The sequence below is a fragment of the Xyrauchen texanus genome, chromosome 23 (genome assembly GCF_025860055.1).
Source record: "Xyrauchen texanus isolate HMW12.3.18 chromosome 23, RBS_HiC_50CHRs, whole genome shotgun sequence".
Classification (NCBI taxonomy): domain Eukaryota; kingdom Metazoa; phylum Chordata; class Actinopteri; order Cypriniformes; family Catostomidae; genus Xyrauchen; species Xyrauchen texanus.
This window is the reverse complement of record NC_068298.1, coordinates 24,252,216-24,275,953: the sequence shown is the minus strand read 5'-3', so window position 1 is coordinate 24,275,953 and position 23,738 is coordinate 24,252,216. Positions and strand designations below refer to the sequence as shown.

General features: G+C 42.3%; 1 protein-coding gene across 8 annotated transcripts in view; it reads right to left on the bottom strand.

Annotated features, from left to right (window-relative positions):
* Positions 1-23,738, bottom strand: part of diaph2 (diaphanous-related formin 2) — a 559,041-nt gene that overhangs the window by 273,991 nt on the left and 261,312 nt on the right. The gene's annotated exons all lie outside the window — the stretch shown is intronic.

Sequence of the window (23,738 nt, the reverse complement as noted above, 5' to 3'; positions counted from 1 at the left end):
AAAGTAATTCCTAAACAGTAATTAATCAAGTCACATTTTTGTGCTTAACAAAATTTTTGTTGAACTAAGAATATTTTAAGAAAATGACAATATTTGCATTTCGTAAGTGTTTTTGTTTAAATTATACTTAAGCAATAAGCTGTATGCACATATTATTTGGAGTCCTCCATGTGCATTTCACCTTATTAACGTTAAAGATTAATCGATTAACTGGTCACGAATGTCCACACCGATTGATTATGAACATTTCTGAAAATGTACATCTCTATAATTGATCTTATGGTAAAACCATAACATTTCCAGATAGAAAATATCATTACAAGAACATCATACTAGGTGGATAACTTAAAAGGGTTCAAGGTCTATGTAATATTTCACAATCAAAAGTTAGGACAATACATCTCCAACCAATGATATTGCTCACAGTTTTGATTAGGATCACCTCCGCCAAATTAGTCAAAGATAGTCTGCCGTATTTTGTCAGGCATGGCAATATGTTTTGCACTTTAAGGCATTTTTCACAGGAATTAAAATAAATAAATAAAAATCTGATAGCAATGCAATTGTGAGCTAATAAGAATGAACATGGGCACAGTTTCAGTCCAGTCCACTTTAGATTATACAGTTAAAGTGCAGTAATTACAAACATTGGCTGCAGTTAGCAGCTGCTGTCTGCTCCCTCAGGTAGGAGAGTAATATGGTTCCAGATAGCACCATGCAGGATTCTGTCTCGCACCCATCCTCTTACAAACCTTTCATATCTCACACTTCCCCTACGTCACACTTAATAAATCTGTACTGAAACAGCTCACTGTAAGAGCCAGTTTATGTTAGTGCAACCTATTCCACCCAACAGAGGTCAACATGGAGTAGAACATCAGAAAAATAGGCTAACAAATGAGCAACGCTAAATAAATCAATGTCAGCACAAAATGGGATAATTTCATGTCTGCTTATACAGACAAGCCTAGCACGAAGCATCTATTTAAACTCCACAATCTTCCTCATGTCAATCCAGTTTAAGCTATTACAATGTGTCGTGGAGAGTGTATCATCATTGCTTTCCAGAATCTGCTGTCCCACAGTGAAGATCATTGTATATCTCTTCAACACTGATGCTCTACTCTACTATTAGTTCTCCTCCATTCTCCTCTCTCTTTCCTTTTCCCTTCTTCTCCTCTTCTCTCGACCACAAAGGGCAGCTGCTTTCCATTTAGAATGTTAGACTAATGGTACATTGCTGTCGACATACGCAACACCATTCGCACCTTAGGATGTCTCACCATATGACACCTGATGGCTGGTAAATAAGAAAACATTATGGTTATGGAGAGTCCGAAGCACCAAACACATATTCCTGTTTATCTGTCTGGCATCTAGAAATGAAAATGGCCGAGCACTTTTTGCAAATGACCACAAATCATCCACTCATTCCTTTGCAATGTGCTGGTTCTCGCTGGAAGATGGCTCCGATGTTTAGCAGGCAAGAGGATGCTCAGTTGCTTACTTGAGTTACTCAAGATGTAATCAGCACTGAAGACACAGGGAAACATTTTGCAAACCACAGGGTGTCTTCAGCAATCTTACAAAAGAAGAAAAGAGATGGAGAAAACGGATCTTAGTTTCTCACCTCATTTCAAACACCACACCTCCTGCAAAAAAGCAATGCGAAATTTCAAGGGAATTTGGTGTCGGAGCTGTAAATTACTGTGAATAATTTGACAATATGTCTTAAGGAGAGCAGGTTGGTTTGTGTCCAGGGCAGGACAGTGGGGGATCAAGGTATGAGAGAGGGAGATTTAAGGTGAACACTTTTTTTCTTTCTTTTCAACCATTTCCTGTCATACATATGCGTGAGCCCACGAGAACAGACCTCACTCCATTACAGACGCTACTGTTCTCTAAGGGACCAGCTAGACACAAGATGACATCAGTCTGTTCCTAAAAATATCCCGGTGTCTGCCCAGATACACATTTTAATTCATAATGCACAGCTACTCACCTCTACGCCTGAGCATCTCTCTCATCAGTGCTTTCACTCAAGTTTTGGCTCTAATTACAAGATTCTGGTCTGATGAAGGTCTTAACGACGCTCTTACACTGCAGGGATAAGACTATTTGTGAGGGCAAAATTGTTCACTTGAAAGCTTCAATTAGGCAAGGGGAGGAAATACGGATGGAACGTTTGGGGGCAGAGAGGGGAGTTGGCAGTCAGTAGAAAACACAACACCAAAATTGGCTATTAGATGCTGAATTTAATCCACTCCATATCAGAGCATGGCATCTGCCTCCAGCATCAAAATGCCCAGATTAGCAGTGGAGGATAATAAGCTCTTAACTGTATGCATGAACTCCACTTTAGATTTCTCTTGTATACTTGTGATATAGTGAATGGTGAAAAGAGTGGATGTTCTGACTAGGCACATGGACAAAAACCTTTGTTCTCTCCCTGTCTACTCTGCAGGACAAATTACGGAATTGTCTCTTTCATTTCAGTCTTTCAGTTCTCTACTGAGGGGGCAATGAACGTGTGAGCAGACTGGGGTGAGGTGTAATTCACTATTAAGGATGCATTGCCCTGATTTGACCTAGGGTGAACTTCTGGCTATTTTTTGGAGAGAAGCTTGATTGATGCAGTACGGACTGGTTCTGCTTGTCAATAATCAGCAGACAGCAGATGTCAACTTTCCTCCAGTAGATATGTCAGCTGAAGGGCAATAAGTCATCCCCTACTTCCAATAGGAAAATATCACTGCACAGAGCTGACGCTTTCAAAATATGGCCTCTTAGTTTCAGGATCAGGCCGTGAGGTTGCTTTCAAGTCAGGGATGGTGCAAAGCAATTTCCAGGAGCAGACTTCTTTTTTTTTTTTTTTTCACTTTTTGTGAGGTAAGGGGGACACCGACTTTATTAGACGTGTGCCTTTGGGTTTGCAATGGCTCCCTTCAGGACAAAACAAGCAGCAAACGATACTAACTTTAAAGCTCACTACAGTACACAGTGCAGTCATTCCACCTTTTCTCTGTTGGATTAAAAGCTCCTAATAGTCCCTAATTATACAAACTCATTTCTTTTTCTCAGTGCCTCTGTATTTATATGGCTTTTTCACAACATTGTAAACACTGTTTTGAGGCCAAATTTAATAAGCTAGCCTAGTGAGAGGCCTATTTAATGGGAGCCAAGCTTGTTTGATAAGTCTCCATTTCATCACTCACTTTATTAATTAATTATATAAACTTAAAGCAATTTGCCTCCTTAATGGCTTATTTTAGGGGGAGATTTGTGGACAATTAATTGATGTTGCTGCAGCACAAGTGCTGCTTTGTTTTGCAGTGTGTGGCGGAGAGGGAGGTAATCGTCTATGGGTATGCAATGGCTTTAGAGATTTTTCAAGGATTGCAAAATATACTGTCATATGAGAAAAGAAAACGAGGCATTGTAAACATCAGTTGGCAGTAGAACGATTAGCGAAATGAATGGCAATCTTTAAGTTTCTTACGTGTTTCTTAAGTGTCCGTATTCTAAAACAAACTACTGCTTTTAAACAAACTGAACCAATAGGTTCTTGAGTTGTTAAATACAGAAGAAGAGGGTATGTATTTATTATATTCATGGAGCTTATGCAATAGTAACAAAATATCCATAATATATCTAGAAAGTAGATATCACTAAATAGAATATCAGTAGATAAACTAATGGAATACACAGAAATTCCAAAAACAGATTCTTGTGTCATGAAAGGGATATTTTTTAAGAACATTTCATATTTGTTGTGATGTCATAAAATCAAATGGTTAAATTGTTTAAATGATTTATAGGGCTAATAAAATTGATATGAAAAAAAAAAAAAAAAAACTATTCATGCACGTCCAAGTTGGTTTGTCTTGAATATGTGATTTGCACGGAGAGTTAAATGGGTATTGTCGCAAATGTCAAACGAATGTCAAATATAGAACTAACTTTACAGCACTCACAAATACAGGGCATATGTGACTTGAAGCTTGAAGTTACTGCCAATGATCAAACAGTCAATATATAAAAAAAATGTAAACAAATAAAATCACAGAAATGGTAAGAAACCTGCACCGAGGGAGCACAAAAGATCAAGTCAGAAAATGAGTGCATTGGACGAGATGAGGTATATGCATGACTGACGTCACAGATCCGGGAGATCATTTTGTTATTTCTTTGTAATGGAATTAGTTAGATTGTTTCTTTCAACAGCACAAATTCAAGCACAAACAAATGACATCAGTTTGGAGTGATTCGGACAACATGGGATGGAGAGTGATATCACTGTTCTTAAAAAAAGTTTTTGGTTATATTTAAAAAACTATCACAGTAACAGATTTTTTTTCAACAGCACAAATCGAGCACAAACGAATGACACCGGTTTGGAACGAGATGGGGTGGAGAGTGACGTCACACAGCCCAAAAAAGAATGCTTAATATCTCAAACATCAAACCAGCACAAAATGTAATTTTTTGCGGCACAAATCAGCACAAACACAGCATAAACAAATGAATTAGTTTTGGTGATTATTTAATATATGGGGTGCCAACTTCACAGAGGTTCTAAATTGGTTATTGGTAAAAAGTAAAACAGTAGGAGGGGGGCATTTTTGAAGTGCATAGAAATTTTTATTTAACCATTTTATTTGTTTGTTTTCCCAAAAACTGTATTCCAGCACTTTCCAGGGAATCATGTATTTCACACTATGGAGCCGTTTACATTGAATGCATTCTGGCACTAAAAAAAGCTGAACACAGCACAATGAATGGATTAGAATGCAGGTGCATCAAGACATGTTTTTAAAAGTTTAAAAATTATCTAAAGAAACTTAACACAGTGTCTATAAAAATGCAGCACTCCTGCACAAGATGCTGAAAAAACAGCGGGGCACAGGCAACAGTCAAAGGAAACCATTTAGCATATAAATATCAAGTTTACATAGAGCAACTATGTACAGAGTAAACGGAGGCAAAAATGTGTTTGGTGTCAAGACTCACTGATGTCTAGTTCCCTTTACAAAATGCTTCACTACGATGTTGCGCTGCTAAGCGCTAAGGGGAACAGCTTTCGCTGTGAGCCGAGCTGAATAATGTGTTGAACACGTCAATGGACATTGACCGGAATTTATAGCCTCGGCTGATGTAATCATTAGATGCACCTGAGGCCAGGCTATAAATGGATACGTCACCAGGTGTCGTCAGAAACTCTTTTTTCAGAGCGATTCTGTTTCTGTGTGTTTAACACACCCTGTCAAAACTTTCTTTCCTCTGTTAGGAGTTAGAATCAGTTAAACAGTGTGCAGTGAACTTTGTTCTTTGTTCTCTTTTCTCTTCTGTTTAGAAAATATTATATATATATATATATATATATATATATATATATATATATATATATATATATATATATATATATATATATATATATATATTTCTAAAAAGAGAGAATGACTGGAAGCCGTAAGCGGTGCGTGTTCCCCTCTTCTCGCTCTATAGCTGAAGACGACACATATCAGTTTTTGCTGTTTGTTTGGGAGCACGCTGCTCTCGTGTTGCAGCAGGGCGGGTGCGAGCACCGCGATTTGCTTTAACAGGCAGAGTGCGTCGTGCTCGCCTCGCTTGCTTCCGGGAGTCAGCACTCTCGAAAAGAAGATCGTTCGTGGGGCTCTTGCATGGTTTTGGCTGAGGAGCAAGAGACGGGTTGATCCCTTTCTCTCACTCTCTCCCCAAACCCAGCTGTTTCTTCACATGATTTCGACGCTTCTCGGATCATGAGGTGGATCGCTATTCTCTTCCGCCTCCGAGCTTTCCGTCCGCGATAAAAAATCTCACGGAGGAATTGCTCGATGTTGTTACTCGTGCGGTTGCCAGATTGGTCTGGCCACGTGAAAAAGAGACCCCCAAACGCTCCAAATTAGGGGATAGATTTTATCTTCCAGTCTAAGAAAGGGAATGCCTCATGGGTTCCTTCCCTTCTTTGATAAACCTCCATTAAGAGCTTTTTCGCTCATGGAGAACGCCTTTAAAAAAAAAATATATATATATATATATATATATTTTCTTCCCGTGTTCACATACCCTCGACGTCATTATATTTGACTGTCGTGGGTGCTGAGGCACGGTGGTATTCAGTGATGCCGCCGGTCGAAGAGACGCTTGCGGGCTATCTCTCGCCGGGCTCGGCATCGTCACTTAAGTAGCCCTCTCTCCCCTCAAAGCCTTGTAGGACAACCTCCACTTTAGTGGGAAGGGCTTATCAAGCAGCAGGTCAGGCTGGTGATGCTCTGCACACTATGCTGTTTTACAGGCGTACCAGGCTGACCCCCTGGACGACCTGAGTGTGGGTTCTGCACTTGACGAGCAAGCCGCAGACTCGGTCCTGACTGAAGGGAGGCTCAAAAACAAAGCGTGGCGAGTCGTGCTCCTCCTCCCAGGGATTGGGGACAGTCTCGCCGCCCTCGCCAGCCCCGAAGCAAGACCCAAGAGAAAACCCTGACGGTCTTGAACCTAGATTAGGGGGTAGCTCCCCTCGGGACGGGGCGCGTGTTTCACTTCACCCCTCCCGGTACCCCTCGAAGCCCCCCATTCCCGCCACCTCTTGGTGTTTCGGGTTGCAGAGGCTTCCATCAAAATTGGGTGTTTTCGCTGTTCCTGCATCTTATTCAGGACGCTGAAGCACCCGACAACCCTCAACAGGAAGTGTTAAAATATAATACCCATCTCAGAGATCCTGGCAGCGTGGAAACTCCTGCCGGATATATTCTTTTTGTGGGTCTTATAAGGGCGTCAGGATTTAATTCACTCGCCGTTTTTCCGTGTTTCAACGGCATGTTCTCACTACCGTAAACCGGATTTCTTTATTTGTAAAAACAAAAACTCATTCTCCTGGTTAAAGGGGCCACGGTATGTGTTCCCCTTCCAGAGAGAGAGTTAGGTTATTACACTAAATACTTCCCGTTACACATGGAGGGTGAGGGGTGGCGTCTGGCTTAGAACTTAAAGCTTGAACTACCCGTGGGTGTTCAAGTCCAAGATGATGCCTGTCAAGACGGTCGTGTCTCAAGCCCTACAACTCGTTTGGCTGGTCACCATCGATCTTATGACGCACTTCTATACTTCATTTAGAAGTTCTGCCACAACATGGAAAGTTCCTGAGGTTCACTTCCGGGGGCGAAGTCTTCCAGGGTCAGGTTCTTTCACTCAGCCTAGCCATTTTTACCCGCACATTCACAATGCATGATGTAGCGCTGGCTCCTTGCGACTCCGGGGCATCTGCATTCTGAATTATGTAGACGACTGGCTGATCCTAGCGCAGTTCCAGGAACTGGCAGTTCAGCACAGGGACATCGTCTTAGCTCATCTGTTTATCTGGGGTTGAGGCTCAACGCCAAGAAAAGTGTCCCCTCTCCCACTCAGAACACTGTCTATCGGGGCATCGTATGGAGTTCAATCTCAATGCGGGCACAACTGTCTCCCGCTAGGATTGAGTCCATTTAGATCACCCTGAGCAAAGTCAGGCTAGGTCAAGGTTGCACTGTTATCAGTATCAATGATTTCCAGGTCTCAGGGCTGAATGCGTCCACAGTGATCCCTCTGGACCTTCTGCTCATGAGACCGTTTTTGTTGTGGCCAAAAGCCAGGGGATTCTTCCAAGGGCCAAAACCCCTAGGCTAAATAGGGTTACGCGCCTCAGGCTTCGTTCCCTTTCTATGTGGTTCAGACCCCGGTTTTCTGCCTTGGGTCCCACTCTAGGTGCGTCTTGTTGTCGCAGGCTGCTAATGACAGACGCCTCCCTGATGGGCGGGTAGCGGCCTTAAGTGGTCGTCCAGCTTAAGGGGATAGGAGGGTCGTCAGCTCGGTTGTCACAGTCACTGTCTCGGGTTGATGGCTGTATTTCTGGCCCTGAAATACCTCCTCCTGAGGCTGCCATGTCTTGGTGCTGGTGGACAATGCAGCGGTAGCCTCTTACATAAATCATCAAGGAGACCCACATTCTTGTCAGCTGTATTTCTGACACGTTGGGTTCTCCTTAGGGCCCAGGGCAAGCTCCTGTCACTCAGGTCAGTTATATCCCTGGATGCCCGTGATATGGGAGCAGATTTACGGTCCAGACAGAAAATACCAATGGGGAGTTAAGAACTCCACCCTAAGGTAGTAGTTGCCCAGAGTTCAGCCAGCAAGGGTTTTTGCCTCTTACTGATAGCACCGGCTGGCCGAACAGGGCTTGGTTCTCGGAGCTAATCTCTTCCCTCGACGGCTCGCCTTTGGCGATGCCGAACAGGAAGGATCTTCTGTCTCAGGCACAGGGCAATATTTCATCCCTGCCCCAAATTGTGGAATATTTCATGTTTGGCCCCTAAGGGTACCAACTGAGGGACACAGGGCTCTCTCCTGAGGTTATCGAGACCTTTTTAAATGCCGGGCTTTTTCCACTTGGAACAAGTTTGGGTGAGATCTTAGGGCAGAAGAGGACCTCTTCGCCTCTATGAATAGCGCAATGTCTCCTCTACTTCTCCCTGAAATCACCCAGCCCCCTTGGGTCTGGACGTTAAGACACATACATGACCCAGAATGCGTCTGTATGCTTTTCTTTCCCCGGTTTCTCTGCTCCCGGGAGTCTTGGCAATGTTCACCAGCAAGGGTCTTGCCTCCTATTAATGGCACTGCGCTGGCTGAACAGGATATAGTTCTCGGAGTTAATATCTCTCCTCGACGGCTCACCTTGGGCGATTCCGAACAGGTAGGACCTTCTTTCTCAGGCTCGGGGGAGATATTCATCCCCGGCCCGAATTGTGAAACCTTTCATGCTTGGCCCCTGTAGGGTACCAACTGAGGTTCACAGGGCTTTCTCCTGAAGTTATCGAGACCATTTCAAGTGCTAGGGCTCCCTCCCTTGGAACTGATCTGGGTAGATTTTACAGGGCAGAAGAGGACCTCTTCGCCTCTGTTGATAGCGCAATGTCTCCTCTACTTCTCCCCGAGTCACCCCTCGGGGGTGCTGATCGTGGTGGCGCATACATGGCACAAATGCTCCTGCATGCGTTTCCTTCTAATAAGTTCAAATTACAGAACCAGCTAACTGCCAGTTTGCTTCAGTTCTGGATTTTCTGTGGAAAGAACTGTCAGCGGGCACTTGCCTCGCCACTGCCAGGTTCTATGTGGCTCCCACTTCGGCTTGCCACGCCTTGGTGGGCGGGGTGCCCTGTAAGAGGCATCCTTGCTAGGACCTCTTCTAGAGGTTTTTAAAACCTCTAGAGTCAGCATTTGGTAGACTTCTGACTCTCAAGATGGTTATTCATATGGCAATTACGTCTCTAAGGAGACTTGGGTACCTACAGGCTCTGTCTCTTTTGCCGGCCTGTTTTGAGTTGCCCCAGGTAGGACCAAGAGCATTCTTTGCACCCTCACCCTGACTACCTGCCCAAGGTGCCTTTCTCGACCCTTGGCCAGTCATTCTCTAAGCCTTCTGCTCCCTGCCGTTTGTAATGCCGGAGCAGCTAAAGACTACTCAGACTTTGTCCAGTCTGTGCCCTTCAGAATTATGTCCACCGCATTTGCTAGTGGCGTAAAGTCAGGGCAGCAGTTCTTCACTTTGAAGCCGTGACCGGGTTGTCACTTTGGGCGAGGGACCTTATTGCCCGGGCCTACAAGGCGCGCGTTCAAGCTTCACCAGTAGGTTTTAGGGCGCACTCTTCCAGAGGGCTCCCCTCCTCTAAAGCCTTGGCTAGAGGTCTCCCTCTGCAGCAAGTTTGTGGTGCGGCAGGTTGGTCCTCTCCGCGCACATTCATTAAACTTTTATAGTTTGGATGTTCTTGCCACTCTTGGCTCTTACGCCCTTGAGTTGACACCGAACAAGTTTGTGGTGCGGCAGGTTGGCACTCTCTGCACACATTAATCACATTTTATGGTTTAGATGCTTTGCTACTCCGGACTCTTATGTCCTTGAGTCGACATCTCAGCCCATGCCTAAACAAGTTTGTGATGCGGCAGGCTGGTCCTCTCCGCTCACATTCATCAGTTTTTATGACAAGTTTGTGTTGCGATAGGGTTCTCTTCGCACACATTCATCGAACTTTATGGGTTAGATGCTTTGCTACTCTGGGCTCTTATGCCCTTGAGTCGACATCTCAGCTCATGCCTGAACAAGTTTGTGATGCGGCAGGCTGGTCCTCTCCGCTCACATTCATCAGTTTTTATGACAAGTTTGTGTTGCGATAGGGTTCTCTTCGCACACATTCATCGAACTTTGTGGGTTAGATGCTTTGCTACTCTGGACTCTTATGCCCTTGAGTCGACATCTCAGCTCATGCCTGAACAAGTTTGTGATGCGGCAGGCTGGTCCTCTCCGCTCGCATTCATCAGTCTTATGATAAGTTTGTGTTGCGATATGGTTCTTTTCGCAAACATTCATCGAACTTTGTGGGTTAGATGCTTTGCTACTCTGGGCTCTTATGCCCTTGAGTCGACATCTCAGCTCATGCCTGAACAGGTTTGTGATGCGGCAGACTGGTCCTCTCTGCACACATTCATCAAAAAATTAATGGTTTAGATGTTTATGCTACTCCGGGCTCTTATGCCCTTGAGTCGACATCTCAAGCTCATGTCTGAGACCTCTCGCGTTTTTGTGAGTACACTGCAAAACCGTAGGGGTCCGGACAGCCCCAAGTGCGGCGGCGTGGGTATTGTGTTCCCCGTAGCGCTTAGCAGCGCAACATTGTAGTGAAGCCTTTTGTAAAGGGAACGTCTCGGGTTACATGTGTAACCCTTGTTCCCTGAAAAAGGCGGAACGAGATGTTGCGCTGCTTTGCCGCACTGGGACGTCCCAGGACTGCTCTTCAAAAAGAAGTATCTGGTTACGACACCTGGTGACGTATCCATTTATAGCCTGGCCTCAGGTGCATCTAATGATTACATCAGCCGAGGCTATAAATTCCGGTCAATGTCCATTGACGTGTTCCACACATTATTCAGCTCGGCTCACAGTGAAAGCTGTTCCCCGTAGCGCTTAGCAGCGCAATATCTCGTTCCGCCTTTTTCAGGGAACAAGGGTTACACATGTAACCCGAGACGTTTTTATGTATTAGTTTTATTCATTTACTTTTTCATGGCATTAAAAGGATATGCATTATTACTAAATAAAAAGAGGGAAATACATTTGTTAATCATGTGACACCTAATTATGTGTCACAAGACTCTATTACTGCCTTGAGAACACCACAATTTCAATAAAGGCTCAGCTACACTGAGTACAAACAGCTTACAAAGGCCATCAAACTAAGATTATATGAGAATATTTTGATCAAACAGCAACAGCAAAAGACCTCTTCTAGAAAATCTACTTCAATAGACATATATATATATAGTGAGATGAATAGTCGCATGGACAGATGAATGTCTTTTGTGAAGAAGGCAAAGAATCCTTGGTGTCGTGCCATGGCAGGGAAAGACATCACTGATTCAGAGAATAAAATTTGCACAAGTGACAGCTTCGGTGGGCTTGGATATTTCAACTATATGACACAGGTGAATGAGATTTAAGGAAAAAAAGCTTCCATGCAGAAATACAGTAACATGCATCTATCTCCTTCTTCCACATCTATTCCACTACTACTTTTGTTTGCTTGATAAACAGTGCCACATAGATTAGCGCATATGGCAGGGCGGAGGGCGGGGCCGGGTCGTAAATCCACACACCCAGCCCCTAATCAGGCTAATCAAGCCTCTGAGCGGGATAAAGGCCGACTGGAGACTGCAGTGGGACAGAGAGAGAGATTTAGAGACAGCAGCATTTGTGTGTTTGTCTTTTTATTTAAGTTTATAATTAAAATATTATTTATAATGTCAAGTCGGTTCTCGCCTCTTCCTTTGCATTAACCCCTTTGCAGTGCATTTCTGGTTACCCCTGTCATGTTAAGTAATTTCCTCTTTAAAGCTTAAAGTCAACATTTTGGGAATGTTTCCTCCAAAAGTAATATTTTAAGACTTCAATAAGGTAGGCCTCTTCATCAAATGGCCAAGGGATAATGATCTGAAGTCAAGATGAATTTGAGGCCAAGTTTTTAAGCTAAGGCACTGGTGGACCTCAAAGCCTGGCAACAATGTGTATTTACAGAGATTAATAGATAAACATAGACAGAACACTGCATTTATACCAAGTCATTAGGACTCCTATTCAGTATGGATGTACAAACAAACACTAATAACTTCAATCTATTTGGCATGAGGTCCTATTTATGGAAATATCTGAATTTTAAGGACACAAATATATGTTATATAAAAAATATATTTTATTAATCAAATCCATTGCTCCGTGCATCTTTCTGCCAGATGATATGAATAGTTTGATTAATAGTTGGCCTCTATGGGTTCTGCGCAGTGACTGTTACTATATTGTATATTTTAGCATGTGATTAGAACACTGTATTGACCAATCAGCATCCAGGACTAAAACAATCCATTGTATCAACAGTTTTCTTGCACCACCATGATAATTCTAAGGCTGATGCTATTTGCACCCTGGTGCAAATAATGGTATATTTTATTTAAACCCCAGTGGAAATAGTGGCAGATTATTATTTTCACCCCAACCCTGGTGAAAATTATGGTAAATACTAATTGCACCCTGGTGCAAATGGTGTCAGATACTATTTGCACTCAGATTTAAATACTAAAATACAGTATATGGCCATCACTGTAGTGTGTTCATTGTGTTTATTTAGAGTACCACAGACACACTACATTAACCACTACCCCTAAACCTTACCTTTACCTTACCTTAGAAAAAAAAATAAAAATCACTGTGATGAATTTCGATTATTTAAAATAGTATTAAAGGAAATATTATAAGTGGAAACAGGAAACTGGATGGGAAAAATAGTGGGACAGTACTGTAACAAAGACTCAGGTAGGCTGGGATCCAGCAATGTTTTATTGAAACTCACAGATATATGCAGGCAATGGTCAGGCAATGGGGAATCAGGGCAAATGTAGGCAGAGCAGGAGCGTTGTGAGGGAAGCAGGATGTCAGGGCAGGCAGCAAGGGCAATCACGAAGAGACAGGCAAGGTTCAGGTAGGCAGGCAGTAATCAATCGTAGACAACAGGGAAAGCAAGGTCGGTAGGCAGATAAGCAAACAGGAATGGTTGTAGAACGCTCAGTAGAGTAGCTGGAACAAACATGACTTCGCCCTGAGTGTGTGACTGCGCGTAGCTTAAATAGAGGGAGATGAAATGGGGATCAGCTGTGGATTGATAAAGCCCGGTATGTGGGTAATTAGAACTCAGGTGAGTCGGATCTCCGGTGGCCGACCGCGGAGGTGCTCTCGAAAGCGTTTGTGACAGAACCCCTCTCCTATGAGCGGTTCCTGAAGCGAGGACCTGGTCGGCGCCGGGGTCAACCTCGAGGGCGGAGGGCCGGTCTCTCTGGATGGACTCTCGGACTGTGGGGGGCGTCGCGGGCAGTTGGCGCGTAGATGCCCTGCATGACCGCAGTAGAGGCAGAGGTTGTGCGAGAGGCGGCGTTCCTTCTCTTCATGAGAGAGATGGGTCCGACCGACCTGCATAGGTTCGGGTTCCTCGTGGAATGAGCGAGTCGGAGCTGCCGGCGCGAACCACCGGGTTGACTGCCTGGAGCGGATGAGGTTGTCAAGGCGTATGATGAGAGTGATGAATTGATCAAGAGACATACCTTCGTCGCGGCAGGCCAGTTCAGACTGAAGCTCGGCACTCAGCCCTTGTCGACAGTGGAGCTTGAGGGGGCTTTCCAGCCAGCCGGTCTGCGTAGCGAGAGTGCAGAAGGAAAGCGCGTAGTCAGCTGCCGTGCGATTACCTTGACGCAGGGCTATCAGCTGTTCGTCTGGGCTCTTGCCACTCTCGGGGTGATCAAAGACTGTGGTCAGGCTGCCCATGAAGGATTTGTAGGTTGACTGGGCGAAATCCTGGTTGGTCCAGATCGCGGTAGCCCAATCGAGAGCTCGGCCCGTGAGCACAGAACATACAAAGAGGATCTTACTCTCATTGGTGGGGTAAAGTGCCGGTTGTTGAGAGAGGAAGACCGTGCACTGCATGAAGAAGCCTTTGCACTTCGAGGGCGTACCGTCAAACTTCTCGGGATGTGCGAGGCGAGGGCCGGTGATCGGTTGGTAGTGAGGAATGGCGTCGGCCGCTGGGCCGGCTGAAGGCGCGGTGAGCGCCGGTGCTGGCTGGCTGAGAGCTTGTACAGCCCGCATAATTTCATCCACGGCGGTCGTCAGACGGCTTGGAAAGTATTCTGTAACAAAGACTCAGGTAGGCTGGGATCCATAAGCAGTGTTTTATTGAAACTCACAGATATATGCAGGCAATGGTCAGGCAATGGGGAATCAGGGCAAACGTAGGCAGAGCAGGAGCGTTGTGAGGGAAGCAGGATGTCAGGGCAGGCAGCAAGGGCAATCACGAAGAGACAGGCAAGGTTCAGGTAGGCAGGCCGTAATCAATCGTAGACAACAGGGAAAGCACGGTCGGTAGGCAGATAAGCAAACAGGAATGGTCGTAGAACGCTCAGTACAGTAGCCGGAACAAACATGACTTCGCCCTGAGTGTGTGACTGCATGTAGCTTAAATAGAGGGAGATGAAATGGGGATCAGCTGTGGATTTATAAAGCCCGGTATGTGGGTAATTAGAACTCAGGTGAGTCGGATCTCCGGTGGCCGACCACGGAGGTGCTCTCGAAAGCGTTTGTGACAAATACGAGGATTTGAACCATGTTCGCTAGAACAAAACTAGACATTCACACGCCGTATTTACACCCCAAACCACTGCAGCATGGTTCCAACAGACTATTGGGGTGCAAATAGCTGCATATTGCAAGTCCGATTCTGTAAATGTATTTCAGGGTATCATCATCAAATCCAGTGTGGACAGCAATGGTGGAGAAGAAATGGGAGAACTCTCTTATTGATAAGTCCGCCTGGTTTAGTTGTACGGATAATTAAACTTGGAAACAACAGCCGTGAAGGGCTTCGAGACAGGGGCAGCAGAAAACTTGGAGCAAGGAGTCGCGGAAGGCTGATCCAGTCCCTACCCTGAGGTGGTCTTTTGAGTCTCATGGCCATCAACCTGACTTTCTCTGGTATCCTTGGTCTCCTGGCCATACGCCTGATATACTCTGGTCTCCTGGGTCTTCTGGCCATCCTCCTGATCTGCTCTGGTATTTTTGGTCTCCTGGCCATCCGCCTGATCTGCTCTGGTCTCCCTGGTCTTCCGGCCTTCTGCCTGTTCTGGTCTCTGGCTCCATCTTGGCCCTGCCTCCCTGATCACCCTTCCTTGGGCTTTAGGAGCTGCCCATTAGAAGTTAGGGGTTCTGTCATGATTCACTGTTGTTTGCCTTGTGTTCCTCACCTGTCATCTGTTCCTCCCGGACTACACTTCCCATTATTCCCTGCCCTCATCACTGCCAGCTGTCACTGATTGTTTTCACCTGTCTTTCATTTACTCATGACCTATTGTGTATATAATGACCTGTTGTTTGCTTAGTCCTTGACAGTTGTTATGTGTTTTGACCTTCTGTGTATGACCAGTGCCCATCATTTATGTTTTCTCTGTTCCTGCGTTTTCCCATCGTGGATGATTCTTTTGTTTATGTGTTTACCCCGTTATTCTGTAATTTGTTTATTTGATTAAATATTGTTTCACCGCACCTAGATCCAGCTCTCATGACATCCTTCCAGATGTTACAATGGCAGATGCTATTTTCACTGGGGTGCTAATAGACACTCCATAATTCTAATTGCCACTGCACTGTTTTCTGATTCCGGTCTCCATAAGAAGCCATGTAAAAACTACTAATACAAGCATTCCATATGAAGAACAATCATTTTAAAACATTGCATAATCCTCAAAAAAATATGCTGATGCAAGTGAAAACACTGGAGACCAGAAAACAAAAACAGACTTCTGTTATAATTTGTAAAACGTGTGTTCTGAAAAAAGGGCGATAAAACAAAAAAGGTGGATACAATCACAATTCTAGTCCTATTCTAGAATGGATTTTCTCCCTTGAATGAATAACTTCTGCCTACATTATTCACATTTGTTAAGTTGATGTGGATAAAAGTGACTGCTAAATAAATGTATGTACATGTACAACAAATTGTAATGGATAAAAAACTGAACTAAAGACATACAATATACAATAATGAACATTAGACATTAACCACCGCTTTAATTAGTTTGAAGTGTGCTTCTCTGTTCATACAAAAAAAGTTCTTCTAACTTTAGAATTGTCTTCACTTTAGTTGTTCTTATTTAAGTTGCTTCTTTCCATCGTCCACCTTAAGTCTCTAGAAAACTGCTGAGGCTGCAAGGGAAATGGATACGGATGGGAAAGTAAGAATTAACAGGATTTAAAGTTGGCGCAGAGGGACAAATGAGCTCGTGAATTAATGTGGGTGTGCGGACGAGACAGTAAAAGGGACGCTTGGCTTAATCTCATTCACAGTCTTCTCCAGGGCGGCTGGGGAACTCTAACTATGGTAATGAAGGGGACGAGCTGACCCTCGGGTAGGGGTTTATATGGTTGCCATGGCCTAAGTGTTGTCTAGATAAGTCCAGTAATCCCATGTTGCTTTTGTAACACAGGCCTCAACAGGGGACAACCCTGTGGCCAGTAAACCCATACTGTGTTTATCCTGGGCATAGGTGGTGAAGGCAAGCTGGGTGATACTGGAATGTGGCCCCATTGTGTGGCTACTTTTCTTTTGTGTAGTGAAAAATAAACAGACTAACAAAAGGCCGGCAGAGGGGAGGAGGAGTTGGCTGTGGCAGCAGGTGCAAGGGATAGCCAATATTTGCACAGCGGTTTCTGTGACACATACTAACTGCAAAACAAAAGGTGGCAACTGTTTTATTGGTGCTTCACAACACCCAGATAAATCCTGAAGCAGTTAACCCTCCCCCCAACCAGCCAATCCCACCAGCACCAAATCATTTTGTATGGCACAATTGCTCAGACGAATCCTGACAACATTACAGAGGGCTAAAAGTGTTGGGGCTAAAACTACCTTGAAAAACATGATCTCATACATAAATGCCTTGCTAGTCAAACCCAGAACATTTAGCATTACATCACCTCAACTGACGTGTCGTTATTCATATGCATTCATATGTCCATTTCCTTTTTTTTATGATCACTATTTCAAATTTGTGTTTTAACTGATATAAATATGTAAGGGAATGTGTAAAATCAATGACTTCTTTATTAGGTACACATGCACACCTACTTGTTCTAATCAGCAAATCTTGTTGCAGCAGTGCAATGCATAAAATCACGCAGATACAGGTCAGGGGCTTCAGTTAATGTTCACATTAACCATCAGATTCGGGAAACAAATGTGATCTCAGTGATTTCATCAGTGACATTTTTGTTGGTGTCAGGTGGGATGGTTTGAGTATTTCTGTAACTGCTGATCTCCTGGGATTTTCACGCACAACAGTTTCTAGGGTTTACTCACAATGGTGCCAAAACAAAATCTAGTGAGTGACAGTTCTGCAGATGTAAATGCCTCGTTGATGAAAGAGGTCAACGGAGAATGGACTGGTTTGAGCTGACAGAAAGGCTACGGTAACTCAGATAACCCATTTGCACAATTGTAGTGAGCAGAATAGAATCTCAGAATGCACAATATGTTAAACATTGAGGCAGATACAGGCTACAACAGCAAAAGACCACATCAGGTTCCACTTCTGTTAGCCAAGGGCAAAAAGCTGGGGCTGCCTTCTCTAGTTCATTTTAAATGGTCCTGTTTAGTGACAAATTAATTAAAAAAGTACAAATGTATTGCCCAGTGATTTCCCAGTAATTTGAGGTCATAAAAGCTGTGTGATAAATAAAGAAAATGCAAATTTAAGTTTAAAATAGTTTTTGCTGGTGTACAGTAACTTTCCAAAAAGTATTTCATACCATCTACTCAAATGTTAAAATAACACTCCCCTGCTTAAAACAAATTGTGAATGTTGTGACATTTTCTTGTCATGTTTATTTGGTATTGATGTCTACTTAGGCAGATGTACAGTATATTATCATTCGTTATAACAAAATTGGCGAGCGCCCAAAAAATAATGACCTCTCAGGAGAACAATAAATATTTCCCTCATCTTGCCTTTTCTTAAGTTTGAGAAGAGCTGATGCTTCCTGTAAAGATGCTGGAGCATTGAATTTAGCTCAGTCCACTTCTTGCTCTCAAGCCTCACTTCCAATTCCTTCAGCAGCAGCTGCCAACCATCCAGAGCACCAAAAACAATAACCAACAGGGAAAGATTTAACTTCAAATAAGAAATCCACTTTTAATAAGTGTTGTTACAGCCGTCGCTGCCTTGCAGACCAAGCAAGCACAATACCTGCCAACCCCCAACAATCTTCCATTTTCGTCAATGTCATGCTTGTCACTATATAATTGAAAATTATTTCTGGAGACTGGGAGGTCTTGGAGACTAGGTTTGTTTGTTATCTGTAAATAAAATCTGTTTGGATCAGTGTTGTCTTCTCCCTGTTTTTATCTCTGCATAAGAACTGAAAAGAGATTGAATGAATGAAAGAGCTGAAAAGAAAGCTCTGGGTCTGCTGAGAGCTACTTCTAGTATTAGTTGCAGCAAAAGTATTGAGTGGCAATATAAGGCCTATGGAGACTGGGAGTAAATGCATTTATGTCTAAAAGTAATGTTAGGCTGAGAGTTGATTGACGGGTAAATAATTGTGAGTGTACAAAGGCTTTCTCCCTTTCTTTCTCTCCCTCCCACTCTTTCTCCTCATCTCCCCTACTCAAGTCTTGGATTGGACATAAGAAATGAAAGCTTTATCTGTTTAGATGGAAAATCTATCACAGGGGCCCGGGCTGTGTATGAGGATTAATACGCTGATGTGCATATCCTTCAAAAGGGGCAGTCTGTTGTTCCATCACTGGCTGCACTGAGAGCAATGAATACCATCGCATAACTGTACGTAGCCCACAACTGGTTTGGACTTCCATGACAATCCAGAATGAACATGAATAAAATATCAGGGGGCAGCTAATTACATCAAGCGGAAAGGGGAATCTCGCAATCTGCCTTGGCAAGCAGGGTCAGGGGCCGGGCAGACACAACAGCAGCCCTGCCGTGTCAACACTATACACTCTAAAAGGATAATAGTGATCTCTTCAATAGGTCAACCATTAGAACTTACAGATATAGATATATATACACATATTTACAAGACTCAGGAAACAGCAGTGCATGCATGTGGTGCTGGTATTTGGCCGATTTTGCCTAGTTCATGAATGAAGTCCATTAAAAAGACTCTAGTCTTGTTCAAATGGGAGCAACGCTGGCTGTGTACCTCACATTGGTGCAGAACACTCTTAAACTTCAATAAAAAAATGGAAATGTTATATTGGTAATTAAATTTAGACAGTGAAGTATACAGTACACAAATGTTGTCTTCCTAAAACAACCTGATGAAGGTGTCTTAATAAACAGGATGTTAAGCAAATATTGATTTGTGGATGGCATTTTGCTGTAACACCTCTGTATACTGCCATTTGAAGGCATTGTTTTCAGCTTTAAGCCATTTATATGCTTAGACTGGAAGGGGAAAACAGAGGTCAAGGGGTAAGAGGAATTATACAGCGCACATCTCTCATCATCCAGGAAAATGCACCGGCTTGTAGTGCCATGATTGCCCACAAAAAGCATCAGCATCCATGCATTGACTGTTCCATAGAGACCTTCAGCAAACTGTGAAGGAGAGGGTAGTAGTTTTGGGAAGCATGTTCAATGAGCTTTGTACTTGTTCTGAGACAACTCAGACTCTGCAACCAGGGGAGAAGACAGTGGGACCTATTGCTCCATTCCAGCCTGTCCATCAACCTGCCTTGCTGATTAAGACAGTCAGTGTAGAGTCAGAGATTGGTATTCCTCCCTCTACCCTACCTACTTACAGTCTTCCAGCAGCAAAGCCCATCAGTGAGCATTGACACTCTCTGGTCTCACCTCATATAACAGAGGAAGAACAGCATGCAAGAATACGCAGGCCATCTCTCTCCTGACACTGTTGCTTATGATAAATCCTCTACATTTCACAGCCATGTGAAAGAGTCAATGTATACGGAGGGAAGAATAAAAGCAGATAGATTCCACAAATAATAATAATATATAATGTATTAGCTTGAGCCTAATGCCCTAATCATAAAAGCTAAATTAATAATTTCCAGTTGTAAATGATTTGCACTTCATATAGATCAGAAAAGAGAGAATATTAAGGGTTTTCAGATTTTAACTCTTGGCTTGAGGGGATGAATGGATCATTTCACAGTTTTAGGCATTAGACAGATCTCTGGCAGGGTGTCAACCGGCTCTCCAATTAGAAGACCCCTGAGATACTCCCCAAAAGTTTAGCTGAAATTAATGTCTGATGTCATTGAAGGATGTGATGAAAATCCAAAAGCTCCCACGACAAGAGATCAACAACTGCTCTTTAGATGGATTGCACCATTTCACCTGCACAGCTAATGAATTAGTTTTCATTTTCATATCTCAATTTAGCCACTTTGAAACAATAAAGCCATGCTGATTAAACAATGAAAATAAACGGCAGCAAAGAGGAGCTGGGCATTCAAACACAGCCATGTCTAAAAAAAACAAACAATGATCCTGTGCAAAAACAACGTGTGTGAAGATACAATTAAGTGATCTTTAAAGGTTGTTTACCTTTATTTTGTATTTCGGTGTGCATACAAAACAACTAAAATATCATAAAGCTTTTCTGAGATCATAGATATATAACAGCATAAACAAAGGAGTACACTCCCTTTAAAAATGTATGTATTTTTATTGCTAGATGACAATATGACAATGCATTAAACGTATACTTAATAACAACATATTGATATGTCATCAATATCAGTAAAACAAGTAAATTAGGTAACTATTGAAAACTTAAATAAAGGGTTGCAGAAATGCGTACATCCTTGATTAAAGGGATAGTTCACCCCAAAATGAATAGCAACAAAGTGTTTACTCAACCCTGTGTTGGCTTTCTTTCTTTTTCTGAACACAAAGGCAGAAATTGTGATTAGATTGTGTTCCCCCAAACCTTAACGTATGCTTTCATAACAATCTATGAAAGATTTTTTTCAAAAATATAGAATCAATTCCATGCCACATATATTTGCAAAAATATAAAGTATTGCAAAATAAAATAAAGTTTTGCAAAATAAAAAAAGTATTGAGCAAACAAAAAAAAAAAAATGTAAACAAAAATGAAGTATCACAAACGTAAAATAAAGTATCGAGAGAAAAAAAGAAAGTTTTGCAAACAAAAATAAAAATTGCAAAATATAAATAAAGTATAGCAAAAACCAAGATGTAATTAAATGCAAAAATCAATGACTGTTGTAAAATAATGTAAAGATCTTTTATCCTTTTTTATCTCTGCAACAGATTTTTAGGCAGCAATGATTTTGCCACACATCTTTTTCTTTGCAATGCCTACTAATTATTTTGCAATGCTCCTTTTAATCTGCATTTCCATCACGTGTGAGCTCGTGATACCGTTTTGCCTTTGCGCTTCACTTTTCTCTGTGTTTCACTTTATGGCACTGTTTTGTCGTGGGGGTGGAGTCAGGGGATTGGGGCGTGTACAACCTCTCTGATGCCTCTCTGGAAGTTACGTCATTAGCTTGAGACACGGATCAAACATCATGGCTGAGCACAGGCATGCAGGTGGATCTCAGGTATGTAAAGTTGATTGTTTCCTTTTATTTAATTAGCATTAAATGTGCTTTAACAGCGTTTGCTTCAGATAAAGACGTTAGAGATCAGTTAAAGCGGTGGATTTATTAGCCATACTCGCTAACATAGCCAGCATCTGCAGTTTATTCTCTCTCAATTGATTGGACTATTGATTGATTCTTATGTTTATTTTATAGATTATAATTGTCTATACCATAGTATGTTGTCTTCTAAAAAATATGTAAACTCCATATTTAGATGTTATAACATAATCACTGTTAAAGGAGACAATAAATGGATCACAAATAAAAAGTTAAACGATCGTAACAAACGTGCATGTGTTCTGTCTTTAAAAATAAAGTTTTGAAATATAAAATGTTCACATCCCCTATATTCTTAACCCTGCGTTATACAGCTATGTGCATGGGGGGCGTGGTCGTGTGTCAGTCTGCGGGAGAGAGAGAGCGGTAAGGCTTGTCACCTGGTTTGTAATTATCTCTAACACCTGTGTCTTGTTGTAGTGATACGGATAAAGACATTTAAAGGGACGCCAAGTGTAGAGAGGGAGGGAGAGAGAGAGTGGATCCAGAAAGCTCCACAGACTGAGTGTGATATTGTTTTGTTTATGTTTACATTTCTACGGCGGTGACCGTCGTATGTTCGTGAAAGAAATTAAAGTGCTGATTTCAAACCTGCTTCCCTGTCTCCTGACTCCTCCATTGCTCTACGAACCTGTTCACAAGCTACTTAAGTTCTTACAATGCTCACAGTAAATGTACGTGTATCTAGATCATCTCATGTAATGATTTGCCATGTCACATTTAGCAGAGAGAATATCCAGATGTGACGAATCTTACTAGTGTTCTGACTCAAAGCTTCGGTCACATTCAGGCGGGTCAGGGTCAGCGGCAGCTTTCTCCTGCTGTTTCTCTGCCTCGAGTAGAGCAGGATATAACCAGTTTATCAGCACCTATACTTAAGAATCAATCTGTTAAATTTGTTTTGCTTTTGCACAATTAACATTATAAGTGATGTTCTTTTATTTTTTGTAGATCGTTTCCTGGGATGCTTATTTTTTACGATCATTTAACTTTTTATTTGTAATCTATTTATTGTCTCCTTTAACCGTGATAATGTAACGTCTATTTATATATTTTTAAATATGGAGTTTACATTTTTTTTTTTAGAAGACAACATACTATGGTATAGACAATTATAATCTATAAAATAAACATAAGAATCAATCAATTGAGAGAGAATAAACTGCAGATGCTGGCTATGTTAGCGAGTATGGCTAATAAATCCACCGCTTTAACTGATCTCTAACTTCTTTACTGAAGCAAACGCTGTTAAAGCACATTTAATGCTAATTAAATAAAAGGAAACAATCAACTTTACATACCTGAGATCCACCTGCATGCCTGTGCTCAGCCATGATGTTCGATCCGTGTCTCAAGCTAATGACGTAACTTCCAGAGAGGCATCACTGAGCCCGTTGTACACGCCCCAATCCCCTGACTCCACCCCCACGTCAAAACAGTGCCATAAAGTGAAACGCAGAGAAAAGTGAAGCGCAAAGGCAAAACGGTATCACGAGCTCACACGTGATGGAAATGCAGATTAAAAGGAGCATTGCAAAATAATTAGTAGGCATTGCAAAGAAAAAGATGTGTGGCAAAATCATTGCTGCCTAAAAATCTGTTGCAGAGATAAAAAAGGATAAAAGATCTTTAGATTATTTTACAAAAGTCATTGATTTTTGCAATTAATTACATCTTGGTTTTTGCTATATTTTATTTATATTTTGCAATTTTTATTTTTGTTTGCAAAACTTTCTTTTTTTCTCTTGATACTTTATTTTACGTTTGTGATACTTAATTTTTGTTTTAAATTTTTTTTTTTTGTTTGCTCAATACTTTTTTTGTTTTGCAAAACTTTATTTTATTTTGCAATACTTTATATTTTTGCAAATATATGTGGCATGG